General features: G+C 39.3%; 1 protein-coding gene across 2 annotated transcripts in view; it reads left to right on the top strand.

Annotated features, from left to right (window-relative positions):
• The window catches only part of FHIP1A (FHF complex subunit HOOK interacting protein 1A), a 284,848-nt gene that overhangs the window by 41,893 nt on the left and 223,184 nt on the right, over positions 1-19,771 (top strand). The window lies entirely within an intron of this gene.

Genomic DNA, 19,771 nt, shown 5'->3' with positions numbered 1-19,771 from the left:
CCAAGCTGAGGAGTAGTAGTAGGCAGTGTCAACCGATTGGGCCCACACCCAGCCTTCTCGGGAAGGGCTGTGCTATCAAATTCATCTTGTTAGGAAGTCATCTGCTGTCTGCTAATAGCCATAGCAGCCTGATGAAATTATGTAGGTCATTGAAAAATAATTCCTGCTTAATCACCTTTATCCTGTTGATTAATGAGAGAAAAGATTTCCTTTCCTTAATGTACCATGTCTGTTTGACAGGGTCACCTGCCTGACCGCAAGTTTACTTGTAAATGTGGCACTGGACCCGATGTTGTCCCTGCCTCAAACCTAGCGTACCCCAGCCGAAGTCTGCATTTGGAGAACATTAGTGGTCTCCTTTGGACAGATGTAATGCAGGAGATTCAGTCCATAAATTTTAATGCTGCATCTTGTCGGCTTTAGATAACTTTTCAGATAATTAAAAGCTGGTTTCTTTTAGCTCCAGTTAATCCCTTTCCATAGAACTCATAAGAATTATGCCCACGCTTGTCCTGAAACTGTTTGGGGTCTCCTTTTTCATTTGTCCTATAGCTTTAGGAACAGGACTAAACCGTGTGGGGTGGGTGAAAAGGGCGAAAGAAACCGAGCATTCCTGAACTAGATTCAGAGAGAGGTTTAGAGTGGTCTAATACTTTAGGCCCAGCTGCCCAGCTAGCTTCCTTATTGTCTCTAAACAGAGACACTCTAGGTTGTATTGCTTTTAACGTAGGCCTTTGAAGACTAGAAATGAAAGGGTGGTTTAGAGTAATGCATCACTGGACAGTTCTGCATCATAATATCTCAAGTTTGGCTCAGAACACTTTCTCTACGAAGTTCATTCTATCATAATAGGAAGCCAATAGATAATGTCTACAAGTCAAAAAGCAAATGTACAAACAAATTATTTCAAAATAGAGAGGTACATATTAGAAGAAACAAGAGTTGCCTGAGGGGTGACTTTTGAAATTTTGTTCTCATATTACTTAAAATAAAATTTTGGTAAGGAAGCTTCCTCTCCAGGTGAATAGAAAACTAAATTGCCTTCTCAAATCCATGCTTAGGTATTTATTTTATATTCTGTGTACACGTGAGCCCTTTGAAGAACTGGACACTCAGATTCTGGCCTTGGAACACAATTGATATCTATTTCACTCTTATTTTCAGTGACTTCTAACTCAGCCTAAGTAGAGGAACAGTGCTCAAGAGTGACCAATAATGTCAGGGATTTCATTTATAGGGATCTGGTCTCTTATAAAGGCAAGAGCAGAAAGTAACATTTCTGTATGTTTTATGATTAGCTTTATAATTAGCAAAGTACTTTGACATGTACCATATTTGTGCTTTGTGATTTAACCATTTTGTAGTGGGTGCTATTATATTTAGATTATATAGGAGGGAAACAGTTAAGATTCAGAGAAAATAAGGAACTTCTAGGTATATACTTCTATCAGCCTTTTATTTTTTATTTATTTTTTTTTAATTTTTTTTTTTAACGTTTATTTATTTTTGAGACAGAGAGAAACAGAGCATGAGCGGGGGAGGGTCAGAGAGAGGGAGACACAGAATCTGAAGCAGGCTCCAGGCTCTGAGCTGTCAGCACAGAGCCCGACGCAGGGCTCGAACTCACGGACCGTGAGATCATGACCTGAGTCGAAGTCGGTCGCTTAACTGACTGAGCCACCCAGGCGCCCCTTCTATCAGCCTTTTAAAAGGAAAAGGTAAGCAGTTCAGCCAAATTTATTCAGGGTAACAGAGGAACTGCAATTCAGGACAGGCAATTGATGGTGAACTATAGGCAGGTTGGGAGAATAAAGGAGGAGAGTATCCTTTTATAGAGAAAAGGAGCAAGTTGGGAGGGCTTTTGAACACGAGTTCTTTGGAAGAAAAATGAGATTTCCAAGCGGTAGTGGCTTCTCATTGGCTGCAGGTGAGGGCAGCTTGCTGTTGCTGGGCTGAGAGGAAATTTTTCTTCTGGATTGTGCAAGGTGTGACCACGAGTGGTACGTGTGTCAGAGCCCTCCCTTTTTGGCTTCCCAACTCCAATTTTGAGTCTGGTTTCCATAACACATTTTTACATTTCCCCATTGTGATCAAAATATTTCTTTAAGAGCATCACTGATCAAGAGTTGGGTCATCTGTTCTTATTAGAAACATTTTTATTTCTTGATGTGAGGAAGAACCTTTCCTAGGGTCCTGTCCAATGTCAAGGAAAAGTGCCCAGATTGGAAACTGTTGAGGCCACATTTGAGTAACAAGGGTGAGTGGAAGAGAGAACTCTCAGGCATTTCCCATCTAAAGTCTCTATCTTAGGTTGTAAGCATTGGAGATCATCTTGATGCATTGAGCCAGCATCATCTTATTGGGTATGTTATTTCTACCCAAAGGTTTGACAGGCACCAGGTACAAAGTTTGAAAATGATTATATAAAATAAGATGAGCAGAATAATGACTCCAGTTTGTGTAATAGTCCTAAACCAGGAGCCTAAACCTGAAGGTAACTAGCCAAAGAGATCAAAGGATCACGGATCATCAGGTGGAATTTGCTATAGCAATGTACTTGTTCCCTAATTTTATGTATTTGGGTTTCTGGTTCTTTGGAAGAAATTATTCATGTGTGTTAGTTGCTTGCTATCACACAAATACCTCTGTATTTAACAAGTGGGTAATCAAGGACGATGTGATGGTCCAAAACTACTTTAACCAATGAGTCAAATAATTGTGGTTGGACTGCTATTGTCTTAACAGAGGAATTGGCAAGTTTTCCCAACTCCAGAGAGAGATTTCTAATAATTTGTTCATTGGTGTGAATACCTACAATAGAGGCATCCAGAGTCCTGTATACCTCTGGGGAGTTCCTGGTGAATGCAGAGTTGAAGGTTTAGGGAGGAAGACCACAGGAAGGCTTCAGATTTATTGTGGATGTTCACAGAGACAGTTATTCTAGCAAGCATTGGCCTCCAACCTGCCAGCTGTCTAAACATTCATAGGCCCACTGAGAGGCCGGTTCGCCACAAAGATAAAACCAGGTGGTGCATATAAGATTCCTGCTAGGGTTTGATTATTAATAGGGCTCTTAATTGGGATTTTTCAGTTGGTCCTTTCAAGCTAAGGGTCAGTGGTGTTTGAGGAACAAGTAGGGAGAAACCATATTGTTCTGTGGACTTTGCTCTCAAAGGCCATATAGAGAGGAGGCTGTTTGGCTAGGGCAAGCAGACCTAAGGTAGTAGTGGGAATGGGAAACTGTATGGGTGGAATTGGTATGATTAGTTGCATTGAGAGTTATGGCAGGGGAGAGATCAAACCAAGGTACAGGAAAACGTGGTTGTAGAAATTTGACTTAGTGACAAATATCCATAGAGGTGCAGGTATAGTTAGTGGTTTTAGTGGAGATGAAGGAGAAGGTTGCTGTGAGGAAGACTACAAGGTCATGGCTGTCCTGGACAGACTGGGGTTTTGGATGACAGGGTTTGTTCAACAGAATCTGAACTATCAGGAAGGTTTCCCCCTTTTGTGAGGGATTGGGAAACGTGAAGGAGGGTGTTGTCCCTCCAGGATAGAGAAGGAGAAAACAGGTAAGAAAAAGCATAAAGAGTATTGGCCTGATGCCATCATCTTGGGGAAAGCTGTCTGCTCCAGCTGTTGTCTGCTTCAGTTCCTGGAAATCTTTAATTTGAGGCCACCAGTTGGTGTACAAGTCCAGTCAAGTTTTAGAGTTTTCTTTACATGGAACACATGGATCTAGGAGTCTACTCCTTGGATTTTGGCTGCACAGGGATTAGTCAGTAACACTTGGTAAACACCTTTTTCTAGTGTGGTTGAAGAGAGTCTTATTGGAGATATCTTTTCCAATAAACAAAATGCCAAGGTTGCAGGGTGTGATGTTTGGGTCTTCATCTCCTGGGAACACACTGTGAAAAGATTGCTCTACTTGAGCATGATTATTTTCAAGAGATGTAATTAGACATTCGCAATATTGAACTGTATCTCCTTTTATTAGGTGCAGGTAAAAAGACGTGGAAGCTAGATTTACAGGGAACCCAGTAAATAACTCAAAGGATGAGAGTTTATGAGCTCCAAAGGGGGTGGATCTGAGATTTAGAAGAACCAACCAACCACCAAGGCATTTGGAGAGTTTCCACAAATTTTGCCAGTTGGGTTTTGATGATGCCTTTGGTTCACTTGACTAGTCCTGAGGAGTGAGGATGATAACTACAGTGAAAATGCTGTAGAACTGGCCAAACAGCACAGACTTGCCATAATATTTGACCAGTAAAAATGGGTTCCCTGGTAGCTGTGAAGCTCAAGAGGGATTCCCTGTGTATAGATGCTTTTCCAATAGGATTTTAGCTTCTGAAGAGGCAGTAGCTTGTCTACCTGGAAAGGCTTGACCCAGTGGGAAAACATGCAAATTATTACCAAAACATATTTATATCCGTAAGATGGAAGTAGCTGAATAAATCCATTTGCCAAACCTTGAATGGTCCATTAGGCAATTTAAAGTGCCCAGGAACTGTGCACACGGGTTGCCCTGGATTTTATTTTGGGCAGGTGGGACGAGTAAAGTAGGCACTTTCTGAAGCCTTGTTAATATTTCCCTACCAGTATTGGTTCCTAAACATCTCATTTTATGTATCAACTGATAGTTTAATGCATGTACAGTTGTCAGTAGTGGGAGTTTTAGAATTTCTGGTAGGGCTATTTTTTTATTTGACCCAAACCAGAGGTTTCTCTTCTTATACCAGCAACCATCCGATTGCCAATACTGTTTTTTCCTTTCTTGTGCTGACCATTGGGTGTCTCTAGTCAGTTTCTCCACATTATCATCTGAAGATGAGTTCCTTTGGACCACGACAGAAGTTTGACTTTGGAACTTTGGAGGGCAGTCTATTTTGCAGAAATGTCAGCAAGGTGATTTCCTTTAGCCTTCCAAAAGTCAAGCTTAGAATGCTCTGGAATCTTAGTAATAGCCAAAGCAGCAGATAATACTATAGCATCCAATAATTTCTGGAAAAAAAGTCTGCTTTTAATTTTGTCTGCTTTTAATTTTGTCTTTGAAGGAAGCCACATTGTTGCCATAACATTTCAAAGTCATGAGCTACTCCAAAGGTATATCTACTATCTGTGTAAACGTTGGCAGTTTTGCTATTGATTAGGATACAGGCCCCAGTGTGTATGGTTTGGTTTGTTGGGCCAAAGTAGCCAAAGTTAAAGGTGCTGCTTTAGTTCCTTCAAAAGGAGTTGATATTGCATACTCAGCGTGATATTTACCATCTTCATTTTGCACATAAGAACCATCAGTGAACCATGAGTAGTCAGTGTTACTCAAAGAGTTTTCTATAAGTCATCACAGGGAGTCAGAGGGTGATCTGTTGGTATTGAGCAGTTATGGAGGGTTTCGTCAGAGTAAGAGGGGAAAAATAGTAGCAGGGCTAAGGTTTTTACAGTGATTTATTACAGTGATGAGTTATTACAGTGACTTACTAAGTGAGACAGCCTGCTGAAAGATGCTATGATGAGAGTTAAGAACTTCAAACTGCATGTGGCACAAAGATGGTTAAAGGAGATCCTATGACTATTTCCTTAGTGGTCTTTATAAGAGAAAGTAAAAGACATAGGTGTGAGGCATGGGGTATCCACAGGCTACAAGATCTAGTTGTTGGCTGTAATATCCAATGGATCAATGGCAATCTCCATGCTTTTGGGAGAGTGCTTCAAGGGCATTCCCTTCTTTTTCATATACAGAAAGGGAGTTGACAATTGGGGTGTCCAGGGACAGTTGTTTTTTGTTTTTTTTTTTTTGTTTTTTTAACTTTTAGGATTTGAAAAGTCATGTTATCTGAATCTTCCAGATGTTAGATTCAGATTTAGTAGTTTTTGACAAAGTGTATAAATCTTGGGCCATAAGGGGAAAGTTTGGGATCCAGTTGCTACAATAACCTGCCAGTCCAAGAAAACCTTGCAATTCATGTTTGATTTTGGGCTTGCCAACACCTGTTGTTGCTTGTGTTGTTAATTTTAGCCATTCTGACAGGTGTGAGGTGGTATCTCATCGTGGTTTTGATTTGTATTTCCCTAATGCTGAGTAATGTCGAGCATCTTTTCATGTGTCTGTTAGCCTTCTGGATGTCTTCTTCAGAAAAGTGTCTATTCTTGTCTTCTGCCCATTTCTTAACTGGGTTGTTTGTTTTTTGGGTGTTGAGTTTGCTAAGTTCTTTATAGCTTTTGGATACTAACTCTTTATCAGATATGTCATTTGCAAATATCTTCTCCCATTCTGTAGGCGGCCTTTTAGTTTTGCTGATTATTCCTTCATTGTGCAGAACCTTTTTATCTTGATAAAGTTGCAGTAGTTCATGTTTACTTTTGTGTCCCTTGCCTCTGGCAACACGTCGGGTAAGAAGTTGCTCTGGCCAAGGTCAAAGAGGTTGCTGCCTGTGTTCTCTTCTAGGATTTGGATGGTTTCCTGTCTCATTTTAGGTCTTTCATCCATTTTGAATTTATTTTTGTATATGGTGTAAGAAAGTGGTCCAGTTTTATTCTTCTGCATGTTTCTGTCCAGTTTTCCCAGCACCGTTTGTTGAAGAGACTGTCTTTTTTCCATTGGATTTTCTTTCTTGCTTTGTTGAAGGTTTGTTGACCATAGAAATGTCAACCTTTTAAAAGAAAAAAGGTAAACTGTTCAGCCAGCAAAAATTGAGCTTATTTGGGAAGAGTGGAAAAATTACAGTTGGGACAAACAAACTATGGGGTACCATAGACAAACAAAGGAGAGTGTTTCTTTATAGAGGTAAGGAGGAAGTTTAGAGGGATTTGTTTTGAACAAAAGTTTATTGGAGGAAAATGAGAGTTCTAAGTGGTGGTGTCTTCTCATTGGCTGTAGGCAAGGGCAGCTTACTGTTGCTGGGCTGAGAGGAAACCTTTCTTCTTTTTTCCTGGACTACGCAAGCTGTGACCACAAGTGGTATGCGTCTCAGAGACCTCTCTTCGTGGGTGCCCATCTCCAGTTTTGAGTTAGGTTTCCTTAGCACATTTTCACACTCAGCTGCTATACATCATGGACTCAAACCGAATCCAGGATTTTTAATACAGAGGCCAAGCTTTTAATTTTTTGCCTGCTACATTTTGTGAAGTGTTTGGATGTGAAATGAAAGCTTATTTATTAACCAAAATGTGACCTCACTGGGAACAGGATGATATGTAAATATGTACACACATATATGTGTATGTAATTTTTATATCGTTTGCATCTCAACAGTGTGGCTATACCTGGGGAAGTGGGGTGGGTGAATAAATGCCCCAATAGATTGAGAAAAGGACTTTTTATAATGTCTAAAACTGAAAAAAAAAAAAAAAAAAAACCTGGGAAATTCTAATTTAAATGTGTGATTTACAAATGTGGAATTAATTACCAGAAGAAATATCTTGCAGAGTTGAAGGAGCTTCTTCTGGGGAATGGAATTCAGGGGTGGAGAAGAGACACACAGGAGTCTGCTGTTTTTGGCTATGTTACTTTACAACTTTGTATCGTATATGCTATGATGTGTACAGGTATACTATTAAAAAAAATCCTTTGGCGAGAATAGCATAGCGGTCTGTTTTCAGAATTTTAGAACTGAAAGGACTATAGCGACTCTTTATGGCCAGTTTTTTCATTTTGCAGGTGAGCAGATTGAGGTATGGGAGTTTAAATGTTTGTCAGGGTCCCATGACTGTAGAGACAAACCTCTCCTAGCACAAGTTCATACCCTCCCCAGGCAGTGGAACATTTCCCCATGTTTGTTTCTCCACAATTACCTTTCTAGGCAATTCTCTTTTCCACTTTGATCTAGTTTTTTTTTGCAATGTTTAAATAGGTTATGGAACTGTGGATTCAAGAGTAGTTATCTCTTAACCCCTCATATTTCCATTATGAAAAAGCTTCAAATATCTTTAGTCTGCAGACTCTGTACCTTTTCTTTTGAATTCTGTATTAACTTGTAGTTAGAATTAGAGACACTGAATGCAGTTTGTCTGCAACTGTTTAGGAAGTGACAGCATTGCTCAGTTGAATTTGATAAGTACTGGAATTTGGGCTCAACTTCTATCCTGAGAAGCTGTGACTAACAGGAGATGCTAGCTAAGGAGGTGTTTCCAGTATCCGTGTGTGTGGCTTAAATTTGAAGTTCTGAGAAGGATGTAACTTTTCTAAAAGGGAGGTACAGACAGATGTTATTTTAGAGCAATTATAGGAAAGTGGTTTTGTTTTGTTTTGTTTTTTGTTTTTTTGGCATTGTTTGTTTTTTAGAGAGGGCACGCACGAACGGGGGAGAGGGGCAAAAGGGAGAGAGAGAGAGAATCTCAAGCAGGCTCCATGTTTACTGCAGAACCTGATGTGGGGCTCCATCTCACAATCCTGGGGTCATGACCTGAGTTGAAATCAAGAGTTGGTCGCTCAACTGACTGAGCCACCCAGGCGCCCCTAGAAAAGTTTTTAACATCCTATGTTTTCTCTTTATCCTAAGTTTTTCTCCTACTTCCCTTTGAAGTATATCACTAACTTAAAATAAAACTTTATTCTTTCTGATTATACACATAATACATATTATTCAACAATCAAATATTATGGAAATATGTCATGTTTAAATTTGAAGTGCACTGTAATCTAATGTTCTGGAGAAACTGCTATAAATAGGTACATGTTTTTCCTCCAAACTTATCTCCATATTAAAATATTATTGAGGTTGTTACCGAGTACATGGGTAATACTAAACAACTTTCAACTTGGTTTTTATTTTAGCTTAATATATATAACTTAAAAGTATTTCCATGCCCCTACATACAGAGCATTTCGGCTGTGTAATAGCACATCACAGGTTATTTAAACTATTTCCTATTGTTGGAAATTTGGGTGGTTTCCCATTTTTCTATATTAAGAACAGCATTTTAGAGAATATCCCCTAAAGTACACTTGTGTGAATGTTTTCTATAGTGAAGTTTTGTGAAAGTCAAAGACATGAAAATATTAAATTTCTCTAATTTATACTTCCTGTAATAGTGTCCCTCCGTGTAAAATTATGTTAACACCTTTTTTCTTAATGTGTAAGACTGAAGATAGAAATGATTCATATGTGATCAGACACTGAAATAGGAGGTCATAGTAGCAAAGGCTCTGAGCTTTTAGGTGGGTCTTGCCTCATTTGCTCACATTGCAAGTTCCTTTTGGTTTTAATGTTTTCCCCAAGAGAAGATAGTAATTGATAACAGCTATAAAAATACTCTGCAGTTGTTGGCCGAGCTGCTAATTAGTTTTAATGGAGCATAGTTTTTTTTTTTTTTTCCCCAAACATTTTCCGAAGAACGTTATTCTAGGACATGCCTTTAAGGAGTTCAGCGAATCCACTAGGTGGTGCAGAACACAGAATGAGTGTATCTTAGCTCTTCTTATATTGTTAAAGTTTACTTCTAATGAAATACTGGTAATGGGTTAATCTTAAGACCTTTAGGTTTATAGAAAGTGCCAGGAATGGATTTCACTTTTCTGTGTGTGAAAAATGTGAAAAACGATACTTTGATAAATGTGATAAATGTTACTTGGATAAATTTCATGACTCAGGGTCATTGAAGCAAGCACATCTCAGGGATTCCTGTGGCAAAGTGTTTATTGACTCTCTGAGAGAGTCGATTAATAGTTTCACTGAGTTCAAGCTTTGTTCATAGCTATTAGATTAGAGGATTAGATTTCATGCCTCAAAATGAGTGTCTTCTGTTTGGTTTGTGTTCATGGAACTTGTACTTGGGATTCATTCATTTTAGTATTTTCTTTGTAATATATCAAAACGAGTATAGAAAACGTATATAAATGTGTGTACACACATATGTATACATGCATGTATTGATGTGTAAGTGTATTTTAACAGTGTCTTAAGTAGCTCTGTTAGCGTGATTATTTGGTGCATCTTCAACATGAAGATGACGTCTGTCCATCTTTGTTTTATTAGGGGAAATGTTTCTTGACATTTTTTTATATGAAACATTTTCTTTTTTCTTCAAGTTTATTTATGTATTTTTGAGAAAGAGAGAGAGAGCGAGCAAGCAGGGGAGGGGCAGAGAGTGAGGAAGAGAGAGGATCCCAAGCACTGACAGTGCAGAACCTGCCATGGGGCTTGACCTCATGGACCGTGAGATCATGACCTGAGTGGAAATCAAGAGTCGGACACTTAACTGACTGAGCCACCCAGGTGCTCTTATATGAAAAAATTTTTTTAATAAAACTATTTCTTAAGACATGGGGGTACTTTATAGTTGGCATATGCTCTTATTTTGATCTTTTTGGGAAGATGCAACCTGTCTAATGTATTCTTGATTATTGTCTATTCTGTAACATGAAGTCAGTTTTTTAAGTTGAGTATTTAAAATCTCTCCTATTTGTGTATATATTCAAAATGTTGACATTTTGCTTATTTTAAGCAAGATGTAGTCATTTAAATGTGTGTGAAAAATCTGACAGCGGGACTGTTGTTGCCCTTGATTTGCTTCAGGAAACACTATTTACCTGAGTTGTATTAAATGCTTAATGGTTAATGCAAATTTCTTATCAGCTTGGTTAAGTTTCACCTTCTCTGCATTTCCTCCTGGTACTTCTCCAATGTGTTACTGTTTAAGACCTTGCATGTCCTATTTGAAAAGCAGACACTGGAGTTGCTACAGGAGAACCCACTTGCAACTTGAGTTTGGGTGTGTGGGGTCTTCTTGTGTTGCTGCCTCCCGTTCTTTTCCCCTTGAAGTAATCCTACCTTTTGAACATGTTTTAGAGTTAGTCTGTCACTGAGGAGTGGTCATTCCTTCACAGTGAATCACAAAACGAGTAGGTCTGATTAGGCTTCCTGACTCGAGCCTGACTGACTCAACCTGCTGTCCTTTGAGCTTCTCCGTATAGGCATGTCAGGGGCAAACTCTCAACTTGGCTCTCTTCCCCATGTGGATAATTTATAAATCTGCATCCTCTCGCTGACCTTTGGAATCTTAGGCTTGCTTCTCCAATTCCTGCTGGACAGGTCTACGTTTGGATCCAGATATCAAATTAAACTATAGGGTAGCACTTATGAGTAAGTGCATCTTAATCACCTAGCAGAGTACCTTATATCAAATAGAACCCTATACATGTTTGTTGTTTGTTGATGATCTATCTACTTCTTACTGTCACATGGTCAATTATATTTTTTAAATGTTTATTTTAAAAATAACATGAGAGTATGCGCGCGAGAGAGTGTCTGAGCAGGGAAGTGGCAGGGAGGGGAGAGAGAGAATCCCAAGCAGGTTCCATGCAGAGCCTGTATGCGGGGCTAGAATCCACGAACCATGAGATCCTGACCTGAGCTGAAATCAAGAGTTGGACACTTAACTGAGCCACCTGGGTGTCCACAATTATATTTTTAAATCTTGTTTCTGTTTCTGGTTTTTCTTTCTCTAATCCATTTTCATGCTAAAGTCAGTCTGATTTTATAAAGTGTATCTTTGCCCATGTCACTGATCATGGTCCTTGTTTCCTACTGGTAATGACTCAACTCAAAGTGGGGTGATAAATTTATGTGCCAACTTGACTGGGCCACAGGATGTCCAGATATTTAGTTAAACAGTATTCTGTGTATGTCTGTGAGAGTATTTTTGGATGAGATTTAACATTTGAATTGTTAGACTGAGTAAAGCAGATTGCCTTTGTTGTGGGTGGGCCTCATTCAATCTGTTGAAGACCTGAATTGGACAAAAAGCTGAATAAAGAAAAATTCACACTCTTTGCCTGTTTTTGATCTAGGCCATCCATCTCTACCTTTAGACTGAAACTTGAACTTGAACTGTATCATTGGCTCTCCTGCTTCTCTGACTTGCTAACTGTAGACTGTGGGACTTTTCAGCCTTCATAATTGCTTGAGCCAATTCCTTATAATAAATCTCTCTCTCTGTCTGTGGGGTGTGTGTGTGTGTGTGTGTGTGTGTGTGTGTGTGTAATCTTCTATTGGTTCTGTTTCTCTGGAGAATCCTGAGTGATACACAAGGCATCCATCTATGATCTGGTTGCCATGCTGGTCTGTTCTCATTCTGGAGCAGATGCTACCTATGCCTTTTCATCCAACTCTGCTGGGAGTAACCCTTCCTTTTTCTAGTTATTTCAGTGATGCACATTCTTCAAAGCCCAGTTCAGAGCTTGTGTCCTCCACTAAGTCTTTCTTGGCTATCTTTTGCTGTAGCAGTTTCTTGGCATGTGAATCTCTGGACTGAAATTTTACAAGCTGAGTCATTTGATGCCTTGCAGTGTCATCTTGTATACATTTGACCTTCTTCCCAACTAGATTATAAATTCCTTTAGGAATTTAAGAATCCTTTAGGAATTCCAGCCCTATCCTTCCAAATCCTCCATTGTTCTTGATGTTAACTTTTACTTAGTAGGTGGCCAGAGAATGTCTACTGATTTTTTTTTTTTTTTTAAAGCACCAAGATCTACCTAGGAAAGGGAAGGCAAATCATGCTTCCTTGCCCACCCTCCGTATTGAACCCAGTAAGAAATGTCTAATTCATTTGCCACAAGACCCCAAAGTCTTTATCAATGCCATGCTCCAGGGAGACTCTGCAAGTTGTTTGGGGTTGTTACCAGAAATGAAACCTATATATCATCCTTGAACTAGATCCAACTTTGCCTGAGAAAAAAATTGAGTCCTAAAGTCTTGTTGAAATGAGCCCATTCCTGAGGCACTGGTTTGCCTGGTTTACTTTAACTGTCATCTGCTTTGCTCGTGTCTCTCGTAATTCCCTTTGCTCTGCTTCTGGCTAAGTCTTTTTGTATCTTCTTCTGTAAATACGCTATATAGCACATTTTTGTCAATAATTTTGAACAAGGGTAAAGGAAAAGAAATAATAAAATGAGCTATATGTTCCTAGGGAATTTAGATTTGTCAAATTTTATGCAAATTTTATTCAAGCAGAGTATGATTTTCCTCATTTTCCCACAACCGAACGTAGTTTTTGAGGAACACCATTGGAAATCCGACCTCATTCTGCTCTGTTCTTCAGCTCATCTTTTTTTTTTTTTTCAAAGATTTTATTTATTTAATTTTTAAGTAATCTCCACATGCAACATGGGGCTCGAACTCATGATCCTGAGATCAAGAGTCACATGCTGTACTGACGGTCTGCTCATCTTTTAAGCTCAAAATACTGGAAACACTTTCTACTTTCCATCTTCCTTACCCTGCTCTTCTGCATTTATCTTCTAACATATTATAATTTACTTATTTATTATGTGTACTGTTTATTGACTCTCTCCCTTAGTAAGAATATAGAGCTCCAAAAAGGACAGCGATCTTTGGCCATATTAGTATTGGCTGTCTTTGGCTGTATATCCCAAGACATAGACTCGTGCTTGACATTCAGTAAGAATTTGTTGAACTGAGTGGGAGTTTGCTAACTTGGAGGTCTTCACTCCCTACCATTTGTTGCTTAGCTTTTCTTTTGTATTCTTTTGTATTCTCTGAAAGAGAATGGTTACTAAAGATCACTTCTATCCAGACCAGGTTAGTTCTTTCAAACCATATAACTACCTGTTCCCCAGATCTGTGCGTTTGTAATAATAGCCATATCACAACAGAAGTTTATAGTCCCTTGGCTGTTCATGGTTTACAAAGCACTTTCATCTATATGATCTCATTTCAGATATTCTTAAGCCTGTGACAGCTTTCCATTCTTTAGGGGCTTTTACCAAAGTATGCAAGTCAGCAAGTGAGACAGTATGTCTTGTCTCACCAGGGGATGCATTCTTCAGTATGTGCTGGGCATACCTCCCCTTGACTGTGTTGTTCCAAAATTACATGTGCCTCTTCAATGTCCTCTGGCCTTTTAGGAGCAATCATTCTGTTCCCCAGAACTGTGCCTATATGGTGTCAGGTCCTCAAGGAAAGTGATAAAAATGAGAAAGTGATAAAAAAACCACTTTGTTGTGATAAAAATGAGAAAGGGTAAAAAAAAAAAAAAAAGAAACAGACAACCGCCAATATACCTTTATGGGACTCTTTTCAATGGAAGATACTTGGCTGGATGCCGAAAAACTATTGCCTCAAAGTTCATTTGCTAGCAAGAGCTACACGTGGACTTGGCTAGCAGGAATTGGAGGCACAAGCATGAAATTGAGAAAGTTGGCCCAAAGGATGCAGATACTGTAGAGGTGAGAACTGGTGGTGATTAGATTCTCCACCAGTAAGTTGCTTTTACTGTCCTGGCCTCTCTCCTTTTTAGCTGTGAAGATGAAACCATTTTCTTCCTAAAGGCCTTCTGTTCCTGCCTCCAAGCCATGGGAGCGCTCGATAACTATTAGTGTCTAATGATGACACAGGAATATTCCTCTGAGCAATTGGAGAGCTGTAGGCGTGTCACATGTTGACAGGTGCTCACAAATCTCTTTTTGCTGTTTTGAAATATCACTGCCAGGGGAGTTGTATACAACTTGTTCTGACAGAGTAGTCTTAAATATTCATTCCTTTTACCTATTACTTTAAGAGAAATGCCAGCATTTAGTCTTCAGGCTGCCAGTAGCAATCTTGGTGAAATTGTATTATAACTTTTTCAAGATACTTATTTTCATATAGTTCATTTATTTATACATCAATACATTAATGTTATTTTTAATGATGGAGGAAAATGCACTTTGAGGTTAGTGGAAACTCAGGGGTTACATGGAAGTCTCTGATCATTTATACTTTCTGGTAAGTTAAGTAGCAAGGATTTATATTGTGGGAAGCAGGATGGCAGTTTAAATACACATCGGGTTCAAGTCCCTACCCTGCCATTTGTAAATGTGTGACTTTGAACAAGTTACTTTCCTTGGATAAATCTTAGCTTCCTCATCATCAAGTGGAGATAATAATGCCCTTATTTCTGTGAGTGTTAAATAAAATAACCGATGTGAAGTGCTTAACATGGAAGTAAAAATCAGTGCACGGCAATCGTTATTTATATACTCAGGTCTATTAGCCCCATTCTAGGGACTGTTTGGGGGAGGTCAAGAAGTGTGTAAAATATATGTCTGGAAAATATATGTGGCAACAGATATGTAATTGACACATAAAATTATTAGGATAGTATGTGATGAAAGTAGGTATGACAAATGAAGGTAGAGGTGACTGTGGTCAAAGTCTTCAAGAATCATGGTAGGGATCATATTAGGATTTCTTTGGTCATAAATTATAGAAATTAAACTGTACAGAAAGAGAACTTATTGGCTCACATGGCCAAAATATAGGACAGGTGAGGTGAGTGTGAGGGAAGCCCAAACCAAAAACTCCTGTATCACCAAAACTGTCTTTCTCTCTCTCTTTTTTTTAATGTTTATTTTTGGGAGAGAGAGAGACCGAGTGTGAGCAGGAAAGGGGCAGGAAGAGAAGGAGACACAAAATCCAAAGCAGGCTCTAGGCTCTGAGCTGTCAGCACAGAGCCCAACGCGGGGCTCTGACTCACAAACCTTGAGATCATGACCTGAGCTGAAGTCAGACGCTTAACCCACTGGGCCACCCAGGCGCTCCAAGACTCTCTGTCTCTTGTCTCTCCTTCTCTCTAGGTCATTTGCTTCCACGTGGCTGGGGCATGGCTGCCAGCAAGCCAAAAATCACTCAGAGGGGGCTTGACCCTCTTTCCTTAGTCCAAATCTCTGAATCCTAGGAATGGCTCTGGTTGACCTCTCTTGGGTGACATCTTTGTCCTTATGGCCAGTGGCACCGATTGTCTGGTTATTGGCAGCCCCATTTAGAAATACCTATTTGGGGTGAGGAAGAGGAACAGTTTCCTAAAAGAAGGATTGTGCTTTTCTCAGAAGAGAGGAGCCGTGTTGGACAGCAAGAGCAGGAGGTGTTTTGACTCCTGGAGGGGAAAAGGCCAGCTTTAGTAGTTTGCAAAGAGAGAGGCAGATGTGAAGAACACTAAACCAAAGGCACAGTGTAGAATGAGAAGGTGGTTTGTATTAGTGAAATAGGATCCAGTAGACCCAGACTGAATGGTTTGGAGTGGTTAGTTGAGGAGTTTAGAATGATCTGATAGGGCATAAATCCCAAGAACTGACATCAAATTGACATGTTGTGTTGGATTCTGGCTTTTATTTATTTTTTTTTAGAGAGAGAGAGAGAGAGAGAGACAGAAGGCGCAGAGGGAGAGAGAGAATCTTAACCAGGTTCTAGGCTCAGCATGGAGCCTGACATAGGGCTTGATCTCATGACTTTGGGATCATGATCTGAGCAGAAATCAGGAAGAGCCAGATGCTCAACCAACTGAGCCACCCAGTTGCCCCAATCCTGGCTTTTATTTAAAAATAGGTTTTATATTGTAGACCAAGTATTTGAATTGGTAATTTGAGAACTAACTTGAATGCAGTTAGAAAGTTACACTCATTGAGTATAGACAAGGTGGTCTTTGTAGTCTCTTTGTTGTGTTCATCCTGGCACTCCCTTAAAAATTAGATGTTATCAAGCATTTATAGTACCTTTCCTGTTTAAAAAAAAAAAAAAAGCCAAACAGCTGTATTTCAGAGTAACCAAATAGTTTGGAAAAAATCTTGTTTTTAGAAGAATTCTAGCTAACAAATGTGGAAGGAATGATATAAAGAAAATATAACCATTTTGTTACCCCGGTGAAATAATAGATATTAGGAATGGTCACCAGTGACTAGGGGTCAGAGGCTGATGGCAGACTTTATAATTGATGGATTAGGCTAATAATCCCTGAACCCACTGATCAATCTTAATGTTACAAAAAGAGAAAGAAGTAGATACTACAGGCCTCCTAATTTGATGGGATAGGAAGTATACAAGGTTGTCTGTGAGGTTTCTTGTTAAAAGAAAATGTCATGTAATTCAGATCAAACTTTTATACCTAACTACTAGTTTATAAGAAGCACAGGAAAAAGAGGACGATGTTAAACAATACCACGGAGAGGTAACCAGCCAAATCCAGAATGTAGAAGTTCCTGTAGGACAGATTACTCCATTAGTGTGATTAAATAAATGACAAGGAAAACAGAGGGAAGAGAAGCTATCATTAGGGGACTTGAGATACGTGTCCATTATGTTTGGATCTTGATTTGGATAAATTAATTACAAAGCTATAAATTATACAAAGTTAGATAATCTGGACAATTTAAACTCCAGACAGTGGATAAATTAAAGGATTTAGAGGAATAATAGTGGAATTATTGCTATTATTTTTTAAACATGTGTAGACCTTTTTTTTTTAAAGGTTTATTTTTGACAGTGAGTGGGGAGGGGCAAAGAGAGAGAGGGGGGAGAGAGAGAGAATCCCAAGCAGGTTCCCTGCTGTCAGCACAGAGCCTGATGTGGGACTTGAACCCGCGAAGCATGAGATCGTGATCTGAGCTGAAATCGGGTTGGTTGCTCAACTGACTGAGCCACCCAGGCGACCCAATAGTGGTATTATTTTAAAAATAATTTAAAAATTATTTTAAGGATGCATACTACATTTTTTTTCAGATTATATAGTATTGTGTTAGTTTCCTTTGACTGCCTTAACAAATTACCACTGACTAGGTGGATTAAACAACAGGAATTTATTCTCTCATAATTGTGGGAGGTCAGAATTCTAAACTCAAGGTGTTGGCAGGCCATGTTCCCCTGTGAGGTTTCTAGAGGAGACTTCCTGTGTCTTATAGCTTCTGCTAGCTGTCCTTGGCTTGTGGTGGCATCTCTCTGCTTAATCTCCTGTCATCTTCTTGTGTACATCTGTATCTAATCTCCTTCTGCCTCTAATGAGAACACATGTGATTGCATTTAGAGCCTCCTCATGTAAATGAAGGTAAATTCCTTTTTAAAATCCTAAATTATAGTCACATCTTTTGCTAGATAAGGTAGTATTCACAGCTTCTGGGGATTAGGAAGTGATATATCTTTGGGGGCCATTTATTTTGTTTACCTTCCATACGGGTATATGAGATTTGCTTTCACTTTTCAAACAACTCAGCAAAGGCAAGGAGCAAAGTGAAAGATTATAACCTGCTGAATTATGACTGGCCATAAATTGTTAATTTTTGAGATGAGTCTCGGCAGTTAAGTGTACTGTTCTCTCTACTTTGTTTGTGTTTGAATATTTCTGTAGTGAAAGGTAAAAACAGACGAGAAAGGTTGACTCTCAGAGCAGGATTTCTTAGTTTCTCTGAGAATCTGGACAGTGTGCTACATTGACTCCTGATAAATACAAATCTCAATTTTTTTTCCTGCTAATGAAAATTAGGTATGAGATTTCTAACATCCTTCAACTTTTCACCAGCTTTTTAGACATTTCTTTATGTTTCTCAAGAGAGATAGAGGGCAAATGAAAATCTGTTTACTTGGAATCAGAAATTGTAAGCTATAAGATGACCTGAGGCTTAGCTAAGGGAAGTCCTTTTTCTCTTCTGTACTAAAATCTTGGTGATCACATGAGAAGTGTCACTGTTGTTGGTGAAGACTCTCGGGCAGAGTAACTTATTGTATCATTACATCTTTGTCAAGCAGATGAAATTATGAAAGATAATCTGTTCTGCATTATTTTAGAACCCATCTTTCAGCTGTGTTTTCATGTGATCATAAAATGTCCCAGTGACCCACAAGTTGGCATGTAGAGCACATTCCCTGGCATAGCTCTGTAGTAATTAATATTTTTCTATGAATTACTCTTTTAGGTAATACTGCAGTGTTATAAATCTTGAGAAATCTAGTCTGTTTTACTCTGTTTTTCCTTAACCCCCCCCCCCCCAGCCCCCCACCCCCAAATAGTGAAATTTTTCATGATTGCTCCTTCTCACCCCTGTGCTGGAAAGATTTCAAGTTATATATTTAAATTATTTTCAATATTTACTTTATTTATTTATTTATTTTTTTTACATTTTTTTTTTAACATTTATTTATTTTTGAGACAGAGAGAGACAGAGCATGAACGGGGGAGGGGCAGAGAGAGGGAGACACAGAATCCGAAGCAGGCTCCAGGCTCTGAGCCATCAGCCCAGAGCCCGACGCGGAGTTCGAACTCACGGACCGCGAGATCGTGACCTGAGCTGAAGTCGGAGGCTTAACCGACTGAGCCACCCAGGCGCCCCTTCAATATTTACTTTAAAGACAGAGAGAGAGAGAGAGAGAGAGCGCGCGAAAGTGCGCGTGCGCGCGGGGGGGGGGGGGGGGGGGGGGGAGGGGCAGAGAGAGGGACCACAGAATCCGAAGCAGGCTCCAGGCTCTAAGCTGTCAACACAGAGCCTGACGTGAGGCTTGAACCCACAAATTGTGAGATCATGATCTGAGGCGAAGTCAGATGCTTAACCGACTGAGCCACCCAGGCGCCCCTCAAGTTATACATTTAAAATAACCACACGATGGTGTAGAGCACAGCATTTCTCAGAGCTATTGTGGTATGTCAGAAATACGATTATTTCTCAGAACACTGCAATATGCCCAGTTCAGCCTTAAGTGTATGTGCTATAAATGATAATGACTGTCAGGATACTGTTTTAGACTATTCAAATTACTTTACATATAATTGTGTACGTTAAGGTTTTTTTTTTTTTTTTTAAGGAAAGAAAACAAATTCACATGTCGAATCTCTGATAAAATAATGCCTGAGTCGTGACTTTAGTTGCCAAAAGCAGCATATTTAAAAGTGCATTTAGTCTTCAGAAGTCAGTTTATTGACATTCCATGATTTTAAATTCTTTCCTCAGTGTTTTTCGTATTCAGTTTTTTCCTTCCCAAGGTAAAAGCTGCATTTTGAAGAGTTG

Source organism: Panthera leo, chromosome B1, assembly GCF_018350215.1.
Source record: "Panthera leo isolate Ple1 chromosome B1, P.leo_Ple1_pat1.1, whole genome shotgun sequence".
NCBI classification, from domain to species: Eukaryota; Metazoa; Chordata; class Mammalia; order Carnivora; family Felidae; genus Panthera; species Panthera leo.
This window is presented reverse-complemented; position numbering and strand designations above follow the sequence as displayed.